The sequence below is a fragment of the Ornithorhynchus anatinus genome, chromosome 16 (genome assembly GCF_004115215.2).
Source record: "Ornithorhynchus anatinus isolate Pmale09 chromosome 16, mOrnAna1.pri.v4, whole genome shotgun sequence".
Classification (NCBI taxonomy): Eukaryota; Metazoa; Chordata; class Mammalia; order Monotremata; family Ornithorhynchidae; genus Ornithorhynchus; species Ornithorhynchus anatinus.
In genome coordinates, this window is record NC_041743.1 from 2,844,135 (window position 1) to 2,865,614 (window position 21,480).

Here is a 21,480-nt window from a genome sequence, read left to right on the forward strand (position 1 = left end):
TCTGCCACTTACCTGCTGTGTGACCTTGAACAAGTCACTTCCCTTCTCTGTCTCTCAGATCCCGCTTCTCCCTCCCCCTTCCGCTGTGAACCCCGTGTGGGACAGAGACTGCATTCCACCCGATTATCTTGTATCCAGTCCAGTGTTTAGCACACAGTAAGTGCTTAACAAAAGCAAAATTATTCTTGTCTTATATCTACCCCAGCACCGTGCTTGACTCATAGTAAGCACTTAACAAAATCACCATTATCATTAGCGTTATTACTATGACAATTATCTTGGATCTACCCCAGTGCTTAGCACAGTGCTTGGCTTTTAGTTAGTTCTCAACAAAATCATAATCATTATTTTATGTGGATCCCAGTGCTTGGCACACAGTAAGCACTCAACGAAACCACAGTTATTACTGTTATCATTATTACTGTTATTTTGTATCTATTCCAGTGTCGGACCCAGCGCTTGATACATAGTAAACGCCTACCGAATACCACATTATTATTATTATCATTATTTTCAGAGAATTCCCAATTCCTAAGTGCTTAATGTTTACTCCTCTCCTTCTTCTTTGAACCCTCTCCACAGTCTAATCCAGAGATTTCTCTAGGCTGTGAATTTGTTATGGTGAAGGAACGTGTCGGCTAATTTTGTAGCACTGTACTCTCCCAAGTGCTTAGTTCAGTGCTCTGCACATAGTAAGTGCTTAATAAATACCGTGGATTGACTTCTACCTGACTGTGATGTCTCTATGCAGTGCTCCCGAAGAGGAAAACCCACCAGCTCAGAGCCCTGCAGGAATAATCCTCATAATGATGGTATCCATTAAGTGTTTCCTATAGGGAAATAGTAATAATAATAATGGTGGTATTTGTTAAGCGCCTACTATGTTCCAGGCACTGTACTAAGCACTGGGGTGGATACAAGCAAATTACGTTGGACACAGTCCCTACCTCACGTGGGGCTCACAATCATAATCCCCTTTTCCAAGGTGAGGGAACTGAGGCTCAGAAAAGTGAAGTGACTTGCCCGGGTCACACAGCAGACAAATGGCAGAGCCGGGATTAGAACCCAGGTCCTTCTGACTCCCAGATCCGGGCTCTAGCCACTAGGCCGTGCTGTGCTAAGCGCTGGGGAGATACAAGATCATCAGTTCAGAACCAATCCCTGTCCCACACGGGTCTGCCAGTCCAAGAAGGAAGACAAAGAGGTATTGAATCCCCACTTTACGGATGAGGAAACTGAGGCCCAGAAAAATGAAATGACTGTCCCAAAGTCACGCAGCAGACAAGTGCACCTGTCTCTTTGGGTGGTCTTAGAGTGGCTAAGAAGGGGAGGTTGGCATTGCCTGGGCAAACCTGGATCACCTGGCAGCAGGTGCAATTGGGGTTGGACCAGGCCGGGGGCCTGGCCGGGGGCCAGACCAGGATTCGGGCCAAGGTCCAGACGAGGATAATAATAATGACCGTATTTGTGAAGCGCTTACTATGTGCCAGGCACTGTCCTAAGCGCTGATCCAGACCAGGATCCAGGCTGGGGGTTAGGCCAGGGTTCAGGCAGGGGTCCAGGCCTGGGTCCAGACCAAGGTGCGGCCTGGCTCCAGACCATGGTCCGGACTAGGGTCCAGGCCGGGGTCCAGACACCGTCCGAGCGGGGAGGGGTCTGCAGGCAGTTGCGGCGGAGGGCAGGGGCCCGCGGGGCTTTGCTGCCGCAGCTGGAGTGAGACAGTTCATCACGCCTTCCTGCGAGGCTGGAAGACTGGGACTCTCCCCGCCCGGCCGCCCATCCGTCCGTCCGTCCGGGCTCCGGACCCCCTGATGGATGACCGGCCGCCCTCCCCCCATTCTCCCCGGCCGCCGCCAGGCCAGCCGGGGGGTGGGGAGGGAACCCACAGACTGTCAGAGGCTTGGACCCTCTCCTGCTTCCAAACCCAGAGAAAAATTCCACCGTCCGCCCCGGCTAATTGCAAACATTCGCTGTCGAAGGGAGCCCCATTTTTCAAGGGCCCCGGGGACACTCCTCTGGTTTCACCGACGAGAGCAGGCCTCAGTCTGCCTCCTCTGCTGGCTTAAAGCGGCCCGGCTCACCCATCAGAGGAGGCTCTGAGCTTGCAAACCCCTTCCCTTCCCCCCCCCTTGCCCCCTGGACAACTCCAGAGCTGCCCCCAACCTCTCCCACCAACCCCGATCCCGCAGCTTCTCCATTAACACAGGCTTGTGGACTCAAAGTGGTGGGATGGGCCGGGACGGGGAGAAGAGCAAGGGCGGAGGAGAAGCAGGAGGAGGAGGACAGAATGATGGATGAGGAAAAGGAGAAGGAGGAGAAGAAAGAGAATGATAGAGGAGGAGGAAGAGGAGGAGGGTGAGGAGGAGAAAGAGGAGGAGAGAATGATGGACGAAGAAAGGCGGAGGAGGAAAAGGAAGAGAACGATGGAGGAGGAGGAGGGAATGATGGATAAGGAAAGAAAGAGGAAAAGGAAGACAATGATAGAGGAGGAGGAGGAGGAGAAAGCAGAGGAGGGAATGATGGTTGAGGCGAAGGAAGGAGAAAAAGAGAAGGAGGAAGAGGAAGAGGAGAAGGAAGAGAATATTAGAGGAGGAGGACCAGGAGGAGGAGATGGAGGAAAAAGAGAGGTAGGAGGAAGCAGCATGGCCTAGTGGAAAGAGCACAGGCCTGGGAGTCGGAAGACCTGGGTTCCAATCCCTGCTCTGCCACTAGTCTGCTGTGTGACTTTGGACAAGTCACTTCACTTCTCTGAGCCTCAGTTACCTCAACAGCAAAATGGAGTCTACGGAACTCCATGTGGGATATGGGCTGTGTTCAACCTGGTGAGCTTGCATCTACTCCAGCACTTAATACAGTGCCTGGCACATAGTCAGCACTTAACAAGTACCTTGAAAAAAAAAGCAAGTGGAGGAGGAAGGGGAGGAGGAGAAGGAGGAGGAAGGGGAGGAAGAAGGGCATGAGAAGGAAAAAGAGCCGGCTGGATTATCCTGGTCAGTTTTGAAATCAGAAGGATGGAAGAATCCCCCCTTACCCCGAGTAGCCCCACGAGGCAAAGAGAAATCAGTCCAGGTTGCCAGAAATAATGCGAGGGTCTCTGAAGGTCTCTGAGCCGCAGTTATGGATGTCGTGGCTTAGACGGGGGCTGGCGTGAGGTGGGGGCGAGGGGCAGGGGGAGGGAGATGGGTTTAGATTTCTCAGCCTGCCTGAGCCAAGATACTGTCCGGAGAAAGCCACTGGGCAGGGGAGAGAGACAGGAGTGAGCAGGGGAGAGACGGGGAGGGGGCAACAGGGGAGAGGAGGGAGTGCGAAGTGTGAGGTGGGGGAGTTTGGGGTGGTGGGAATAGAAGCCAGGGAGAGGGGGAGCAGGGGAGAAGTGGGGGACAGGCGGGGAGGGGGAAGCAGAGAGGGGGTGAGAGAGGGGAGGGGATCGGGAGGAGGCAGTTGTCTTGGATGCTATTGAGAGGGAGTGAGTGACAGCCAGCCCAGGACGAATGGATTTCACAGCCCCTGGGGGCTGGCTGGCCGGCCCCCTGCCTGGACACCGCCGTCGGGGGAGGTAGAGGCAGCAGCAGCCATCCGAAGCTAAATGGGGGAGGGACCTCACTGGGGTCTGCCAGGTATGGGGTTGGGGGGTCTTGGGCCTTGGGCCTGAAGCCGAGCCAGACCAAGCCGCCCGCTGCTATCCGTCTCCGGGGACGGAGGAGGGGCCGCGGCCAACCAGTTCTGCCCTGCTCCCTAGGCCTCAGTTTCCCCCTCTGCCGAATGGGGCGGTTGTTCTCCCTGCCCTTGACGCCCCCCCCCCCCCATACCCGGTCCTCACCCCGGGATAGAGAGAGAGCAAACGAGACCACCAGACGAACTCAAATGGAGGGAAAGAGGGATCGGAGGTCAGAGACGCCAAGGGGAGTGAAGGCTCTCGAAATGCAAGGCAGGGTGTCATTCCCTAATTCGACCGGTGAGCTGTTGTATTCCATGCTAAGCACTGCGCTGAGCACTGGGGGCCGGACCCAGTCACGGGACTCCCAGCCTAAGTAGGAGGGAGTTGAGGGCTCTTCTCCACATTTTACAGATGAGGATAATACTCGAGCTATGGAGCTCATGGATGTTGCTTTCATTTTTCCCAGAGCTAGGAAGGCAGTATGGCCTAGTAATAATAATAATAATAACTACGATATTTGTTAAGCACTTACTATGTACCAAGCACTGTTCTGAAGTCCGGGGTAGATACGAGTTCATCGGGTTGGACACAGTCCCTGACCCACGTGGGGCTCGCAGTCTTAATCCCCATTTTACAGATGAGGGAACTGAGGCCCAGAGAAGCGAAGTGACTTGCCCAAAGTCACACAGGAGACACATGGCAGAGCCGGGATTAGAACCCAGGTCCTTCTGACGCCCAGGCCTGGGCTTTAGCCACTAGGCCACGCTGCTTCTCTGCGGGTCCAGTCTGTACCTTCCTTCCCAATGGGTCTAGGATTTGCCTCAGAGTGAGCGTTGAACAGCTGCCATGGTCGGAGCGGGACGGAGATTTCAATCCAACGCACCATCGTGGGCAGGGAATGTGTCTGTTTATTGTTCTACTGTCCTCTCTAAGAGTTTAGTATAGTGCTCGACACAAAGTAAGTGCTCAGTAAATACGATTGAACTGATGAATGAATGAATTGGACCACACCATGTGACTCACCCGCCTCACCCCCGTGTGTCTCGGTTTCGGGGATCAGAGCGGGCCAGCCATGATTCCTCAAGCCCCAGTCCCGGGTGGAGATCCCGACACCCAGAATTGGGGATGGGGGAGAAGGGCGTCTCCAGGTGGTTCCATGGGAGCAGGTGGTCGGGGCCACCCTAGTAGCTCCTTCTGGCGGCCCCCTCTGGGGCGGGGAACACCGGGGTTCTCCGGCCTGGCCAGCAACCACACTGAGGCTTAAACCCCCTCAGTTTGGCGGCGGTCCCTGTCCCACTTGGGGCTCACAATCTTCATCCCCATTTTACGGATGAGGGAACAGAGGCCCAGAGAAGTAAAATGACTCGCCCAAGGTCACACAACCGACGAGGGGCGGAGCCAGGATGAGAACCCAGGTCCTTCTGACTCCAGAGCCTGGGCTCTTGCCCAGTGACTTCAGATTGTCATGGGAGAGGAGGGCCCAGGACCAGGCTCAATCAATCAGTGATATTTATCGAGCGCTTGCTATGTGCAGAGTACTGTACTAAGCGCCTGGGAGAGGACAATACAACAGAGTTGGTAAATAGGTTGCCTACCCACAGTGAGCTTCCTCCATACGGCATCTGATAATAATAATAATAACGATGGTATCTGTTAAGCTCTTCCTATGTGCCAAGCACTGTTCTAAGCGCTGGGGTAGATACAAAGTAATCAGGTTGTCCCACGTGGGGCTCACACTCTTAATCCCCATTTTACAGATGAGGTAACTGAGGCCCAGAGAAGTGGCTTGCCCAAGGTCACCCAGCAGACAAATGGCCGAGTCGGGATTAGAACCCACGACCTCTGACTCCCAAGCCCAGGCTCTTTCCACTAAGCCACGCTGGTTCCCATCTTTGGGGAGACCCAGCGTTTTGGCACTTTGGACCAGGCAAATGTTTTGGGGGGATCAGGGGTCAGATCCCAGTTCCCCATTTGATCCGGAGCAGCAAAGACCCCTCACTACGTGCCACTCGCTACGCTAAGCACTGGACGAGATACGACATATGGGGCTCCCGCTCTAAGGAGGAAGGAGGACGGAGATTAAGTGCTCCTGTGCTCGATCCGGTGCTCTGCGCACAGTAGACGCTCTGCCGATGGTGACGATGATCCCATTTTACAGGTGACGAAACGGAGGCCCGGGGAGAAGTGAAGTGACTTTGCCTCAGGTCACGCAGCAGGCTGGGGGTGGAGCCGGAATTAGAACCCGGGTCCCCCCCGTCCCCAATCTCAGGCTGGGGCCAGAGTTAATTCCAACGCCCTCAACCGCCTCAGCCCCCCTCCCCAGGCTCTCTGGCTCCAAGGCAACGGAATTCCGTCGCTGATATGGGGCGCTTCTAATCGGGATATGCCCACGGCGACTTTACGTCTCTCCGGACCTTTGCTTCCAGCCGCATCTGTCAAGGGGAGGGGTGGGGGGGGGGGACTAGTCGTGGACAGGGAATGTGTATGTTTATCGTTGAATTGTACTCTCCCAGTCGCTCAGTACAGTGCCCGTGGCGGGGAGGCAGGGGGATGGCCCGCGTGACCTCTGCCGCTCCGTGTCTCCCCACTCAGTTGGGACCGTCTGAGACTGGGGGGGCTTTGGGGGAGGGAGGTCTTTAGTAGGGGCCGGGGGAGTCTCTTAGGGAGCCAGGGAGAGGCCTGGACTGGTGGTGAGGGATTCCAGCTTAGGTCTTGGCCCCTACTTACGGAGGAGAAGGGAGAATGGGCAGGCGGCCGTTTCTCCTTGGGCCCTTGTCGCCTTCGAGCAAGGGAGGCAGCTGGGAGCCAACCCCAGTGACAAGGTAGGGGGAGGGCGGACCAGGAGAAGGACGGGGGACTGGGGGAGGCGGCAGACGCCCCAGGGCAGATGGAGAAATGGTTAAAGATTTGAGGCTGGTCACCCCGGGGTCTCCTAGGTGACGCCTGAGGATTGTGCTTTTTCTTTATTACGACTGAAAATTTGTTTCCCCCCGGGTTGTTCAAACAGCTGTATGAGAGATACCCGGCTAGGGCGCTCGCGCCTACGCAGAAACACACACGCACGCAAACATACGCATACACAAAGCAAGCCCCAGCTCTCCCCAGAAACCGATATTTAAAAACTGATCCAGCCCCAGCGACCACCCCGCGAACAGGGGTGGATCTGGATCGATCGTTCCCCAGGACCCAGTACTCGAGTAAGGGGAGGCAACAATAAGGAGAAGCGACGCAGCCCAGTGTCAAGAGCCCGGGCCTGGCAGTCAGAGGATGTGGGTTCTAATCCTGTCTCCGCCTCGCGTCTGCTTGTGACCTTGGGCAAATCACTTAACTTCTCTGTTACCTCAGCTGTAAAATGGGTTTTAAGACTGTGAGCCCTCCGTGGGACAACCTGATTATCTTGTAGCCATCAGTGCTTAGAACAGTGCTTGGCATGTAGTAAGCGCTTAACAAATGCCATAATTATTATCGTTATTATTATTATTAACTCACTGAGCCACTCTGGGCCACCTTTTCCTTCCCTGGAAAATGGGGAGAAGTTACCAGCTTCTCCCTAGCCCTCTGGGAAACGGTGGGAGTAAAATGTGAAAGAGTTTTGGGAAAATAAAATTCAGGATACTATAGATTCAACAAGTCCAAGCCCTTCGGTCGACTGACCGGGGTACAGGGGCGGCTTCCCCGCTTGACCTCTCTCTGTCTCAGTTTCCCAAACTGTTAAATGGGACTGACAAAGAGGAATAAGGAAGGCGGCCTCATCCATCCTAACCAGGGTAGGAACTCAATAACTTCTGAGGGGCTTTGAGTTTCTCCAAAGGGAGATAGAGGAACTGGAGAATTAGAGAAGAATTAGAATCAGAGAAGCAGTGTGGTCTAGTGGAAAGAGCCCAGACCTGAGAATCAGAGGACCTGAGTTCTAATCTTAGTTTCGCTACTTGCCTGCTGTGTGACTTCACTTCTTCACGCCTCAGTTCCTTCATCTGGAAAGTGGGGATTAAGACTGTGAGCCCCATGTGGGGCAGGGACTGTGTCCAACCCGATTAGCTTGTTGCTGCAAGGAAATCTGAATTCAGTCGGCGGGGGATGGATGTGCAAGGGCAAGAATCCAGATCCAAACTCAGGGTCTCCATGGTATCATTATTATTATTATTATGTTGTTGTTGTTATTATTATTATTATTGTATTTGTTAAGCACTCACCCTCTCAGGATGGCACCTGGAGAGTCTCCAGTACTTTACCAGTCTCGGCTATGGGAGGGAGAGTCAAGCAGAGGCCCATCCATTCCATTCCTAGCTTGGGCAGTGGCTAGCGAGCGGAAGGCCATCTGCTACAAGTCAAAACTCACCCGTGCTGGGCAGCGGAGACATGGGAAATGGTCGAAGGCAGAGACGGAAAGGGCAGTGGTAAATCGCTTCCGTATTTTTACCAAGAAAACTCCATGGATACAGTACCAGGGCGATTGCAGGTGGAGGGCGGGACATTCTGGGAGAGATATGTCCATGGAGTCGCTGTTCATTCATTCATTCAATAGTATTTATTGAGCGCTTACTATGTGCAGAGCACCGTACTAAGCGCTTGGAATTGGGTCGGAGACGATCTGACGGCATAAGACAAGACAATCCTCACTGTATGTCAAGAACTGTTCTAAGCACTGAGGTAGATATAAGCTAAGCAGGTTGGACCCAGTCCATGTTGTCCCACCTGGTGCTTACAGTCTAGGTAGGAGTAGGATTGTATCCCCATTTTGCAGGTAAGGGAACTGAGGCCCAGAGAAGTGAAGTGACTCACCCGAGGTCACCCAGTGGGCAAGTGGCGGAGCTGGGATGAGAACCCAGGTCCTCTGACTGCCAGGTTCTATCCACTAGACCGCACTGCTCCTAGAAAGGGCTCGGTCATGACAATCTCTGGCAAATCCCATTGACCTGAAGGCAAGCGGAAAGAAGTTAGGCCCGGAGACCCCCAGGGCAGGATCTGAGGAGACGGAATTCTCCCTGAGGGGGGGACGCAGGGAAGGGGAGGGCCTGGACAGGGACCTTTCATTCATTCAATCATATTTATTGAGCACTTACTGTGTGCAGAACACTGTTCTAAGCTCTTGGGAGAGTCCAGTATAACAATAAACAGACGCATTCCCTGCCCACAACAAGCTGACGGTCTAGAGCGGGAGAGAGACATGAAGAGAAATGAATAAATGACAGATGTGGACCTAAGTGGTGTGGGGCTGGGAGATGAGATGAATAAAGGGAGCAGGTCAGGGCGAAGCAGAAGGGAGTGGGAAAAGAGGAAAGGAGGGTCTTGCAGGGGGTGGGGGGCGGGGGTTGTCTCCAGCCAGCTCAGACCAGCCGGTCGTAACCATCACCCCCAGAACTGGAAAGGTAGCCGGGATCCTTCTGGGGTGGCCAGAAGGAACAGGGGGTGGCTATCATCAGCGGTCAGGATATTGCCTGCTGATTGCTCCCTGTTGGACAAATATTTGTTTGGCAGGGGAGGGGCTTTTGCCGGAGACAGTTTCCTTTTCACCCAGGAGGTGCGGGATCCAGCTCTGGAAAGGGGTAGGTCGTCTCCTTCCACCTCCCCCGGAACAACCGATCGATTCCGAGGTGTAGTGGATAGAGCTCAGGCCTGGGAGTGAGGACGTCATAGGTTCTCATCCCGGCTCTGCTACTTATCATTCATTCATTCAGTAGTATTTATTGAGCGCTTACTATGTGCGGAGCACTGTACTAAGCGCTTGGAATGTTTCCACTGGGTGACCTTGGGCAAGTCACTCCACTTCTTCCCTCTAGACTGTGAGCTTGTTGGGCGGCAGGGGATGTCACTGTTTATCGTTGTATCAAACTTTCCCAAGCGCTTAGTACAGTGTTCTGCACACAGTAAGCCCTTAGTAAGTATGATTGAATAAATGAATGAACTTCTTTTGGCCTCAGTTACCTCATCTATAAAATGGGGATTAAACCTGAGCCACGGGGACTCTATCGCTTGTACCCACCCCAGCGCTTAGTACAGTGCCTGGTACACGGTAAGCGCTTAACAAATGCCCCAGTTATTATTATTACTATTACCTTGGGCAAGTCACTTCACCTCAGTTACCTCATCTGTAAAATGGGGATGTGACTGGGAGTCCCATGTGGGACGGGGACTGTGTCCCACCTGACTAGCTTGTATCTACCCACCGCTTAATACGGTGCTTGTCATAAAGGAAACGCTTAACAAATACCATTATGACTATTATCATTATCATCTCCGGAGAAAAAGAAGTGGTTTGATATGTGGAGAGAAGGTGAGGGGCTTCCTCCTTGAGAAGTGGTTCAGTCCACTGGGAGTTGGGGGAGGAACCTCAAGCCTGGATTTGCAGACCTGTGTCTACGCGGCCATCCTGGGGACGAACCAAGCAAAGCTGTCTATCTGGACATGTCCTGAAGGAAGCCTCTTTTCTAATGTAGTCAGTCCCTCGACTGGTATTTAGTGAGCCCTTACTGTGTACTAAGCGCTTGGGAGAAACCAATAGAAAACAACGAGGTTGCAATCTAGACGGGGGCGGGGGGAGACAGAAATTAAGAGAAAGACATAAATTACAAATATGTCCATAAGTGTCATGGGGCTGGGATGGGGGATGAGTAAAGGGAGCAAGTCGGGGCTCAATACAATGCCGACATCCAGAAGGAGCTCAGTAAATACCATCGCCATTAACATCTCTCTCTCAATGGAATGGAAGCTCCTGTAGACAGGGATTGCACCCCTTGTTCGTTTTCTATTTCCTGAGCGCTCAGTGCCGCCCTCAGTGGGTGCTCAGTAAGTCCCGTTATTGAGACCACAGGTCTGCAGCTGGAGCTGCCGTGACATCAGGGTGCTTAGTACAGTGCTCTGCACATGGAAAGCGCTCAATAAATACTATTGAATGAATGAATCAGGGGTCATTCATTCATTCAATCGTATCTATTAAGCGTTTACTGTGTGTAGAGCACCGTGTTAAGTGCTTGGGAGAGTACAACAGTAAACAGTGACATTCCCTGCCCACAATGAGCTCACAGTCTTGAGTGGGGGAGACAGACATCACAACAAATAAATAAGATGACAGGTGAATATATAAATGCTGTGGGGCTGGGGGGAAGGGAAAGAGAAAAGGGAACAAGTCAGGGTGACGCAAAAGGAAGTGGGAGAAGAGGAAAAGTGGGGCTTAGTCAGGGAAGGCCTCTTGGAGGAGATGGGCCTTCAAGAAGGCTTTGAAGGGGAAGGGGAGAGGAATTGTCTGTGGGATTTGAAGAGGGAAGGCGTTTCAGGCCAGAGGCAGGGCGTGGGCCAGGGGTCGGCAGAGAGAAAGGCGAGATAGAGGCCCAGTGAGAAGGTTAGCGCTAGAAGAGCCAAGTATAGCGGGTTGGGTTGTAGAAGGTCAGATCTCAGGGCCCAGACCTGGAAGGGAGACCCAAAAAATGGGGCAAGTCCATCTCCTTTCCACATCCCCGTGGGGGAACGTTTCGCCCTCCAGTCCACCACCCCTCCCCAAGACTGGTCTCCCCTTTGTGGCCGCCCCATGACGTCTTCCGCCCGGTTCCCCGCTCCCCGAAGAAAGTCAGAGGCTCCCGCCAAATCTCCCCGCGCAGTGTCAGAAATCACAGGCCCCCTCAAAGGCGTTTCTGAAAACCACTAGGCCACGCAGCTTCTCGCGGCTTTGATCGAGCCCTTACTAGGAACCCAGAGGCAGAAGTCGGCAGCAGGAACCGGGGAGGAGGGAGAATGGTCGCTGACCCTGACGAGGAAAGCACCGGACAGGAAAAAAAGCATCCGGAACCAAATCCGAATAGGACAGGGGATTTTCGGTCTAAAAAGGGGCAAATGGGCACCCTGGTCTTGGTCATAAATTAGGCCCTGTCCTGGGGAGGAGGGTGGAGGCATAATCCCAGAGCTTAGTATAGTGCCTGATACATAGTAAGCGCTTAATAAATACCATTATTATTAGTGGGTTGTCGTCTGCTTGGTGCACAACTTCTTTACCACACTAAATGGTGCTACATGTTCATAATAATAATAATAACGGTATTTGTTAAGCACTTACTATGTGCCATGCACTGTTCTAAGTGCCGGGGTAGATACAAGGTCATCAGATTGTACCACACGGGGCTCACAGTCTTCATCCCCATTTGACAGATGAGGTCACTGAGGCCCAGAGAAGTGAAGTGACTTGCCCAAAGTCACACAGCTGACGAGTGGCGGAGCCGGGATCGGAACCCAGGACCTCCGACTCCCAAACCTGCACTCTTTCCACTAAGCCACGCTGCTTCTCTGAGCAATAATAATTATGGTATTTGTTAAGTGCTTACTATGTGGCAGGCACTATTCTGAGTGCGGGGGTAGATACAAGTTAATCAGGTTGGACACAGTCCCTGTCCCACCTAGGGCTCACAGTCTTCATCCCCATTTTCCAGTTGAGGGTCCTGAGGCCTAGAGAAGTTAGGTGACTGGCCCAAAGACACCCAGCTGACAAGTGGCAGAGCCTGGATTAGAACCCACAACCTCTGACTCCCAAGCCCGGACTCTTTCCGCTGCTTGCGTGTGGCTGTCTTCCAAGGATCCAAGGGGCGTTCTGTCCGGAGGCCTGAGGCAAGGGCCCGGTGCGGGCCGGGGGCTCAGGGGGTCGACCGCACCACCACCCTGGAAGTTTACTCTCGCTCCCCAGGCCCCCGCGGGACCCCTACCCCCAACCTCTGTCCTTCTTGACTAGAGCGGCTTCTTCAGGAGGAGAAGCCCCTTCCCCTCGTCAGCGCAGGCATTCTGAGGGCGATTAGACGGGGAGCCTCTCCCGCCATTTGGAAGCCATTAGCACCGAGGTATCCTGACAGAGTGAAGGATGTGGGAGAGCCCCTGGCCCGCCCGGCCCTTATCCCAGCGCCCCCCCAGACCCCGCCGCTACCCCAGGCCTTGGCAGGAGCTGCAGCAGAAGCAGTATGGGAGTAGGAGAGCGGGGAAACATGGCTTCCGGCTGTGCTCGGGGGGATCTCCGTGCCTTGCGCTTTCTCATCAGCTGTAATTGCAAAAAGCTGGGCCCCGAAGCGGCCCTCAGAAGCAGAGCCCACAGATTTTGGGGGGCTGGTCCCGCCCCGGGCGCTGAGGGAGTAGCTCCCCTCCTGCCGACACCCTCGGTGGAGTCTCTGCGCAGTGGGGGCTGACTTGACCCCGGTCGCCCCTACGGATGGGAAACGGAGGGGGAGACCCCCGCGTCACCGTCGGCAAGGAGGCTGACCCCCTACCCCCCAGGGAGAATCCCACTGCCCGCTGAGCTCGGAACAAATCCCCTGACGCTCCCCTCTCCCCTCAGGATTTTACTGATCCTCACTCCACTCGATCCCCTGATTCCTCTGAATAATTATGATTCGGGTGCTAAAGAAGTCCTTTCTTTTGATGAGAGCGGTACTTATTAAGCATTCACTATGTTCTAAGCGCTAGGGTCGGATCATTTTTCTACAGAAATGTTCAGTCCACGTTTTCCTACTCCTCAAGAACTTCCAGTGGTGGCCCATCCACCGCCGCGTCAAACAGAACTGACTGGCCGTGGGAGCAGAGGGTGCTGAGCCTGGATTGATGGCAGAGCCAGCTTCATTCAGTCGTATTTATTGAGCGCTTACTGTGTGCAGAGCACTGTACTAAGTGCTTGGGAGAGCCCAATAGAACAATAAACAGACACGTCTCCGGCCCGCAACGGGCTGACAGTCAAGAGGGATGAGAAAAAACATCAACGCGGGGAAGACCCGTGTCTAGCGGCCCGGGAATTGATCCTGCGGCTCAGATTCCGGCTCACCAGGTCCAGGACCGAGGCCAGACGGTCTGTCCTTCTGTCCGTCCAACCGTCCTTCTCGACGGGGGACTCCCCGAACGCAGTTCTCCAGAGCTCTTTCCCATCAGTCAATCAATCGTACTTATTGAGCACTTACTGTGTGCAGAGTACTGGACTAAGCGCTTAGGAGAAGACGATTGAACCATATAAAAGGACCATTCCCTGCCCACAACGAGCTGACCATCAGAGCGACCCTGACCGTAAACCTCTCTGAGAGAGGGCTATTTTGATTTTATTTTACGCGATTTGTTAAGCACTTCCTATGTGCCAGGCACTGTACTGAGCACTGGGGTGGATTCTAGCCAATTAACTTGGACACAATCCTCGTCCCACGTGGGGGCCTTCTTGACGGGGCTCCTTGCCCACAGGTTTCTGCGAACGATTATCTAATTTGATTCCCCTCACTGCATTAGAGGCGGCTTTAAAACCCATCGCCACCAACCCCCACCGGCCCAGCCGAAAATGGGTTCTGGAACATTTCTTGAGCATGCTCTGAATCCCCCCTTCATCTTCTGGGTCTGAGGTCAACGATGCATTAATGGGAGAGCGTTTATCCACCGGCTAACTCACTCCTCGACAACCTCCTTACTGATGCTGGATAAAGTTCAGGAAACAATTAATCGTTACCACGACGAGTTTCCACAGCTCTTGGCTCCCGGAGGGCGGAGGGAAGGGTGTGCGGGGTGGAGGGAGGGGTGACTGCCCGGGTCTGGGAGTCGGAAGGACCTGGATTCGCATCCCGGCTCTGCCGCTGGTCTGCTGTGGGACCTTGGGCAAGTCGCTTCACTTCTCTGGGCCTCAGTTCCCTCATCTGTAAATTGGGGATGAAGACTGTGAGCCCCGTGTGGGACAGGGACTGCGTCCAACCTGATTAACTTGTATCTACCCCAGCACTTAGAACAGTGCCTGGCACATAGTAAGCGCTTAACAAGTGCCATCATTACTATTATTACTATAGACTGTAAGACTAGACTGTAAGCTCTTTATGGATAGGGAATGTGTTTATTATTAATAATAATAATTATAGTACTTGTTAAGCACTTAGCATGGGCCAAGCACTGCTCTAGGTGCTGGGGTAGATACAAATTAATAATAATACTAATAACTATGGTATTTGTTACGTGCTCGTTATGTGCCAAGCACTGCTCTAAGTGCTGGGGTAGATACAAGTTAATCACGTTTGATACAGTCCCTATCCTGTATGGGGCTCCGACTCTTAATTCCCAGTTTACAGTTGAGGTCTCTGAGGCCCAGAGAAATGAAGTGACTTGCCCAAGGTTACACAGCAGACATGTGGCAGAGCTGGGATTAGAACCCAGGTCCTTCTGGACCTTACCCGCTAAGCCACGCTGCCCACAGTGAGCTCACGACCTTCAGGGGGAGGCAGACAAGAACTCAGATTCAGGGGAAATAATGCAGGAGAGATAGTCTCTCTCTTACTGTTACTTTACTTAGAATACTGTTGCACTGTACTCTCCCAAACGCTTAGTACAGTGCTCTGCACCCAGGAAGCGCTCCATAAATAAGACCAAGTAATGGCGGGAGTAGTTGTAAAGGCGTTTATTGGGCACCCGCTGAATGCAACACCCTGAACCTCAAGCTCATCTATTTCAGCGCCGACCCCTCATGTACATCTTTTCTCTGGCCTGGGCCTCTCTTCCCCTTCACATACAGACCCCCACCCCTTGTGGGCTGGGAACCCAGCGATTAGAACAGTGCTCTGCGCACGGTAAATACGACTGAATGGAGGAACGGACACGGTAAGCGCTCAGCGAATACCCCTGACAGATTGATGGCTGCCCCCTTTTAGACTGTAAGCTCGTTGTGAGGGAATGTGTCTGTTTGTTGCTCTATCGTACCCTCCCAAGCATTTACTACAGTGCCCGGCACGCGGTGAGCGCTCAATAAATACGATTGAATGGACGAATGAATGAAAAGAGAGAGAAAGAACGAGGCGGAGAGAGACTAATGACCATTTTTCCACAGACGTTCCAACCCGATCTGAACCTTCCTCACAGGCCACAGAAGGGGGGATCGACGGTGACGCCCCCTGGTCAATCCAGCTCTGATGGAAAGAGGAGGTAGAGCCCCCCCTCCCCTGAATAATCACCACCCCCTGCCCACGTTGGATTTCAATAAAACCCCTCTAATTACACCCCACTCCGTTCCCCCTGCCCATCTCTGGGAACGTGGCAAACTCGGGCCGGCCAACCCAGAGCCCCTTCCCGTCACGAGCGCGGCCTTCGCCGAGTTAATAAGCCCGCGAAAGTTAATAAACCATCGCTTCCAAAGTGAATCGAGCCGGAAGGTGGAATTAGCGTTATTTCTACAGTGATTATTACCCTGCCCGGGTGAGGGGGGGCCAGCCCCCCAACCCGAGGCTCCTCGAGACCCCAGCGCCCCCCGGCAGTAATATTGTCTGTGGAATCCCCAGGGAGCCCCCCAGCCCCGGCCTGGTGGAGGAAGCAATAAGATCTTTGTGGTAAGGTCCCCCCGGACTCCCTTCTCTCCCCTTTTATATTACACGCTCTTCAGTCAAATCCATCACGGCCCGCTTTCCGAGACCTTTCGCGGCGGAGGAAGAGGGTCGGGTGGAAGCTATGATTAAAGGAGGGGGCGGGGGGCGGGAAAGGGCGAAGGGGTTCGGTTTGGGCCACGTCCGAGAGCCAGAAGTCCACTGGGCCCAAGCCGGTCTGAAGACGGGGGGCTTCTCCACACACACACTCCCGTTTCCCCCCAACCCATCTGTCCCCCACCCCCACTTCAGGGCTGGGGCGAGTATAACAATAATAGTAATAATAATTATGGTATCTGTTAAGTGCTTACTATGTTCCAAGCACTATTCTAAGCACTGGGGTAGATATAAGGTAATCAGGTTGTCCCACGTGGGCTCCCAGTAGTCTTAATCCCCATTTGACAGATGAGGTGACGGAGGCACAGAGAAGTTAAGAGCTTGCCCGAGGCCACACAGCAGACAAGAGGCAGAGCCGGGATTAGAACCCATGCCCTCTGACTCCCAAGCCCATGCTCTTTCCACTGAACCATCGATGGTATTTCTTATCGATGGTAACAATAATAATTGAGCTATTTGTTAAGCGTTCATTACGGGGCGGGAACTGTGCTAAGCACTGGGGTAGATACAAGGCAGTCGGGTTGGACACAGTCCCTGTCCCGCATAGGGCTCCCAGTCTTAATCCCCATTTTCCAGATGAGGGAACTGAGGCCCAGAGAAGTGAAGTGACAAGCCCAAGATCGCACAGGAGACAAGCGACGGAGCTGACATTAGAACCCAGGTCCTTCTGACTCCCAGGCTCAGGCTCTATCCTTTAAGCCATGCTGCTTTCCTTTCCCGAGCACTTACTGTGTGCAGAGCACTGTTCTAAGCACTTGGGAGAGCCCAGTAAAACAGAGTTGGTAGACATGTCCCCTGCCCTTAGAAGGGGAGACAGTGTGGTCTAGTGGGTAGAGCCCAGGCCTGGGAGTCAGTCTAATCCCACCTCCAACATTCGTCTGGTCTAGGACCTTGGGCAAGTGACTTTGCTTCTCTGGGCCTCAGTTCCCTCATCTGGAAAATGGGGGCGAAGCCTGTGAGCCACATTTTGGATGGGGACGGACTCCAACCTGATTAGCTTGCACCTACCCCAGTGCTTAGAACAGTGCCTGGCACATAGGAAGCACTTAACAGTGAAGTTAATAGTGAAGTGAAGCTGCGTGGCTTAGTGGAAAGAGCACAGGTTTGAGAATCGGAGGTCCTGGGTTCTATTCCTGGCTCCGCCCCTTGTCAGCTGTGTGACTTTGGGCAAGTCACTTCGCTTCTCTGGGCCTCAGTTACCTCATCTGTCAAATGGGAATTAAGACTGTGAGCCTCATGTGGGACGGGGACCGCGTCCAACCTGATTAATTTGTATAATAATATTAATGATGGTATTTGTTAAGCGCTTTCTATGTTCCAAGCACTGCTCTAAGCACTGGGGGAGATACAAGCTAATCAGGTTGTCCCACGTGGGGCTCACAGTCTCAACTCTCATTTTACAGATGAGGGAAACTGAGGCACAGAGAAGATAAGTGACTTGCCCCAAATCACACAGCTAACGAGTGGCAGAGGTGGGATTAGAACCCACGACCTCTGACTCCCAGGTTCTTGCTCTTTCCACTAAGCCACGCTGTATCCACCCCAGCGCTTAGTCCAGTGCCTGGCACATAGTAAGCTCTTAATTAACCTTCATCCCCCTCGATCATCCTGGTTGTCCTTCCTACTGTCTCTATCTGTTACCAATTTATACATTCCAAGCGCTTAGTACAGTGCTCTGCACATAGTAAGCGCTCAATAAATACTATTGAATGAATGAATGAATGAAGGATGCAGGGATCCAAACTGCCCTCCACTTCTCGAGATGCAAACATCTGCAATCTCCTTTGCTTTCTTTACAGGCTCCCATTCCCCACTTTTTTTTTTTTAATGGTACTTGTAAGCACTTACTATGTGCCAGGCACTGTACTAGGTGCTGGGATAGATAGAAACAAATCAGGTTGGACACAATCCCTGTCCCGCATGGGGCTCCCAGTCTTAATCCTCCTGAGGCAATCCCCTCAGAAGTGAAGCGACTCGCCCGAGGTCACCCAGCAGACGAGCGGCGGAGCCGGGTTTAGAACCCACGTCCTCCGACTCCCAGGCCCGGGCTCCATCCGCCGGGCCGTCCTGGTCATGGGTTCTCATCCCGGCTCTTTGTGACCTTGGGCAAATCTGTTCACTTCTCCGGGCCTCAGTTACCTCATCTGTAAAAATGGGGACCGGGTTGGGACAGGGACCGAGTCCAACCCGATTTGCTCGTATCTACCCCAGCGCTTAGTACAGTGCCCGGCACAAAGTAAACGCTTAACGAATACCACAGTTATTATTATAACGCTCCCTCCTGCCCCCGGGGCCCAGCGGCTGGTTGGCACAGGGATCACCTTGACTCCCCCCGGGGTGAGGGGTCGGCCTTGCTCTCTGCCAACCGCCCAGGAGACTTTAACCAGGCAGGGGTTGCCAGCGGGAGGCTTGGAAAAAATCAAACATAATTAAAGGCTGTGAAAGCGGCATTGTCTCCGCTGCAAATCCTACCGGATTAAGGTAGAACTTCCAAAGCCCCGCTCAGGAATTCTCCGACCTAAAGGGTCCCCCCGCCCTTTCCTCTCCCCTTCTGCCCCCTTTCCCTCCCTCCTCGTCTCTCCCACTTCACACATACACACACACACCCCCTTCACTCCTCGAGGAATCGGTGTTTTTCTCTCTCCTTTTGCCCGGAAAGACAATATACGGAGGCCTTCTCTGCTGACCGAAACAGTGAAGGAGGAAGAAAGGGAGGAGGCGAGGGAGAGAAGGGAGCTGGAAGGGTTGGGAAGGAAAGGGAAGGAAGCGAGGAGTGAATGTTCTCAATCCCAAGTCGCAGCGCTGGGCCTTTGATGTCGATTTCTGTCGGCTCCTCATAAGGAAGGAACATCCCCTCTGATTCCGTTTTTGGAACTTCCGTTTGTTCAGTCGTATTTACTGAGCGTCTACTGTGTGTAGCGCACTGGACTAAGCGTTTGGGAGAGGATGATGCGGCAATAAACCGACACATTCTCTGCCCACAACGTGCCGACAGTCTAGAGACTCTCCTAAGCGCTCGGAACAGTGCTCTGCAAATAGTAAGCACTCAATAAATACCTCTGATGATGATGATCCCCTTCTACACCGTAAGCTCATTAGGGGCAGGGAAAGTTTCTGTTAATCGATTGATTGACTAAGCCCCAATTCAATACCTGTCTTCCCTCCTGTTTAGACTGTGAGCCCCATCTGGGAAAGGGACTGCGTCTGACCCGATGATCTTGAATCTACCCCAGCGCTTAATACAGTGCCGGACGCATAGTACGCGCTTAGACCGTAAGCTCACTGTGGGCAGGGAATGCATCTTTTTGTTGTTATATTGTACTCTCCAGAGCGTTTAGTTCGTGGCTCTGCACACTGTAAGCGCTCAGTAAATACGACTGCTTGATGGATAAAAAATAATAATATCGACGGCTGGATCGAAGACCCCTCGATTAGGGGGATTCATTCATTCATTCGGTCGTATTTGTTGAGCGCTTACTGTGTGCAGAGCAATGGAGAACGGTGCGCCTCCGGAGCTCTGCTTCAGCTCCGTCAGCAAGTCGGAGGGTGGCACGGAGTTAAGGTCAGGGGTCGTCCCGGGACCACCGCCCGGGTTCTGGGGTACAGCGGGGGAGAGAGGACCCTGAGCGGGGAGGTGGACTTCCAAGTCAGGACGGCATCAGATGATGCGTCGCCCTTCTAAAGGAGCCACCCCAGCCCACACAACAAATCTTGTGGCCGTTACTGGTGGACAGTCAAGCCAAACGATATAGCCGGAGGGTGGTGATGGCTTCTTGGCTAGCTGCCCTATTTTACTTCCCTACCAGTAATAATAATGGCATTTGTTATTATTATGAATGATAATAATTATTATGTATTATGCGATAGATAATTTTATATCACATAAATATATAAATCTATCTGTAATAATAATCCTGTTGAATCTTGATTCTATTTATTTGCCTTGATTCTATTTATCTGCTATTGTTTCAATGAGATGTTCATCCCCTTCATCCTATTTATTGCTACTGTTCTTGTCTGTCTCCCCCGATTAGACCGTAAGCCCGTCAGAGGGCAGGGACCGGCTCTATCTGTTCCCGATTTGTACATTCCAAGTGCTTAGTACAGTGCTCTGCACATAGTAAGCGCTCAATAAATACTACTGAATGAATGAATAATGTTGGTATTTGTTAAGCACTTACTATGTGCAGAGCACTGGTCTAAGCACTGGGGTAGCTACAGGGCAATCAGGTTGTCCCCTGTGAGGCTCCCAGTCTTCATCCCCATTTTACAGATAAGGGAACTGAGGCACAGGGAAGTGAAGTGACTTGCCCACAGTCACACAGCTGACAAGTGGCGGAGCCGGGATTAGAACCCACAGCCTCTGACTCCCAAGCCGGTGCTCTTTCCGCTGAGCCACGCTGCTTCCGTAATATCCGTAAAATCTGTAATATTTGCATTATATTATATAATGATTATTATCATTATAAGCCCGTCAGTGGGCAGGGATTGTCGCTATCTGTTGCTGAATTGTCCATTCCAAGCGCTTAGTACAGTGCTCTGCACATAGTAAGCACTCAATAAATACTATTGAATGAATACTTGTTAAGCACTTACTCTGCACCAAGCACTGTTCTAAGTACGGGGGTAGACACAAGCTAATCAGGTTGGACACAGTCCCTGTCCCACATTCATTAATTCATCCAATCATATTTGTTGAGCGCTTACTGTGTGCGCAACACTGAACTAAGCGCTTGGAAAGTACAATTCGGCAACGTGCCAGGCACTGTGCTGAACAGCGGGGTAAGTACAAGCTAAGCAGGATGGACACAGTCCATATCCTACATCGGTCAATCAGTAATAACGATGGTATTTGTGTATGTCAGGCACTGTTCTAAGCGCTGGAGGAGATACAAAGTAATCAGATTGCTCCACGTGGGGCTCTCAGTCTTAATCCCCATTTTACAGATGAGGGAACTGAGGCACAGAGAAGTTAAGTGACTTGACCGAGGTCACAGAGCTGAGACGTGGCGGAGCCGGGATTAGAACCCAACACCTGTGACTCTTAAGCTTGTGCTCCTGCCACTAATAACAGTGATAATGATGGTGTCTGTTAAGCGCTTACTGTGTGCTAAGCACTGTTTAGCACTGGGGTAGATACAAGGCAATCAGGTTGTCCCACGTGGGGTTCTCAGTCTTAATCCATTTTCCAGATGAGGGAACTGAGGCACAGAGAAGTGAAGTGACTTGCCCAGAGTCACGCAGCTGACAAGTGGCAGAGCCGGGATTAGAACCCACGACCTCCGACTCCCAAGCCCGGCCTCATGCCACTGAGCCACGCTGCTTCTCAGTGGTGCTTACTGAGCACTTACTCTGTGCAGAGCACTG

At 52.7% G+C, this 21,480-nt stretch overlaps 1 protein-coding gene and 1 non-coding gene across 2 annotated transcripts in view; one reads left to right on the plus strand and one right to left on the minus strand.

The window, feature by feature from the left end:
• LMX1A (LIM homeobox transcription factor 1 alpha) overlaps nt 1-21,480 on the minus strand; it is a 68,356-nt gene that overhangs the window by 26,365 nt on the left and 20,511 nt on the right. The window lies entirely within an intron of this gene.
• LOC114817621 lies at nt 7,850-7,987 on the plus strand. Its single transcript, XR_003765482.1, has one exon. It is a non-coding gene; the product is annotated as a small nucleolar RNA SNORA7 (small nucleolar RNA).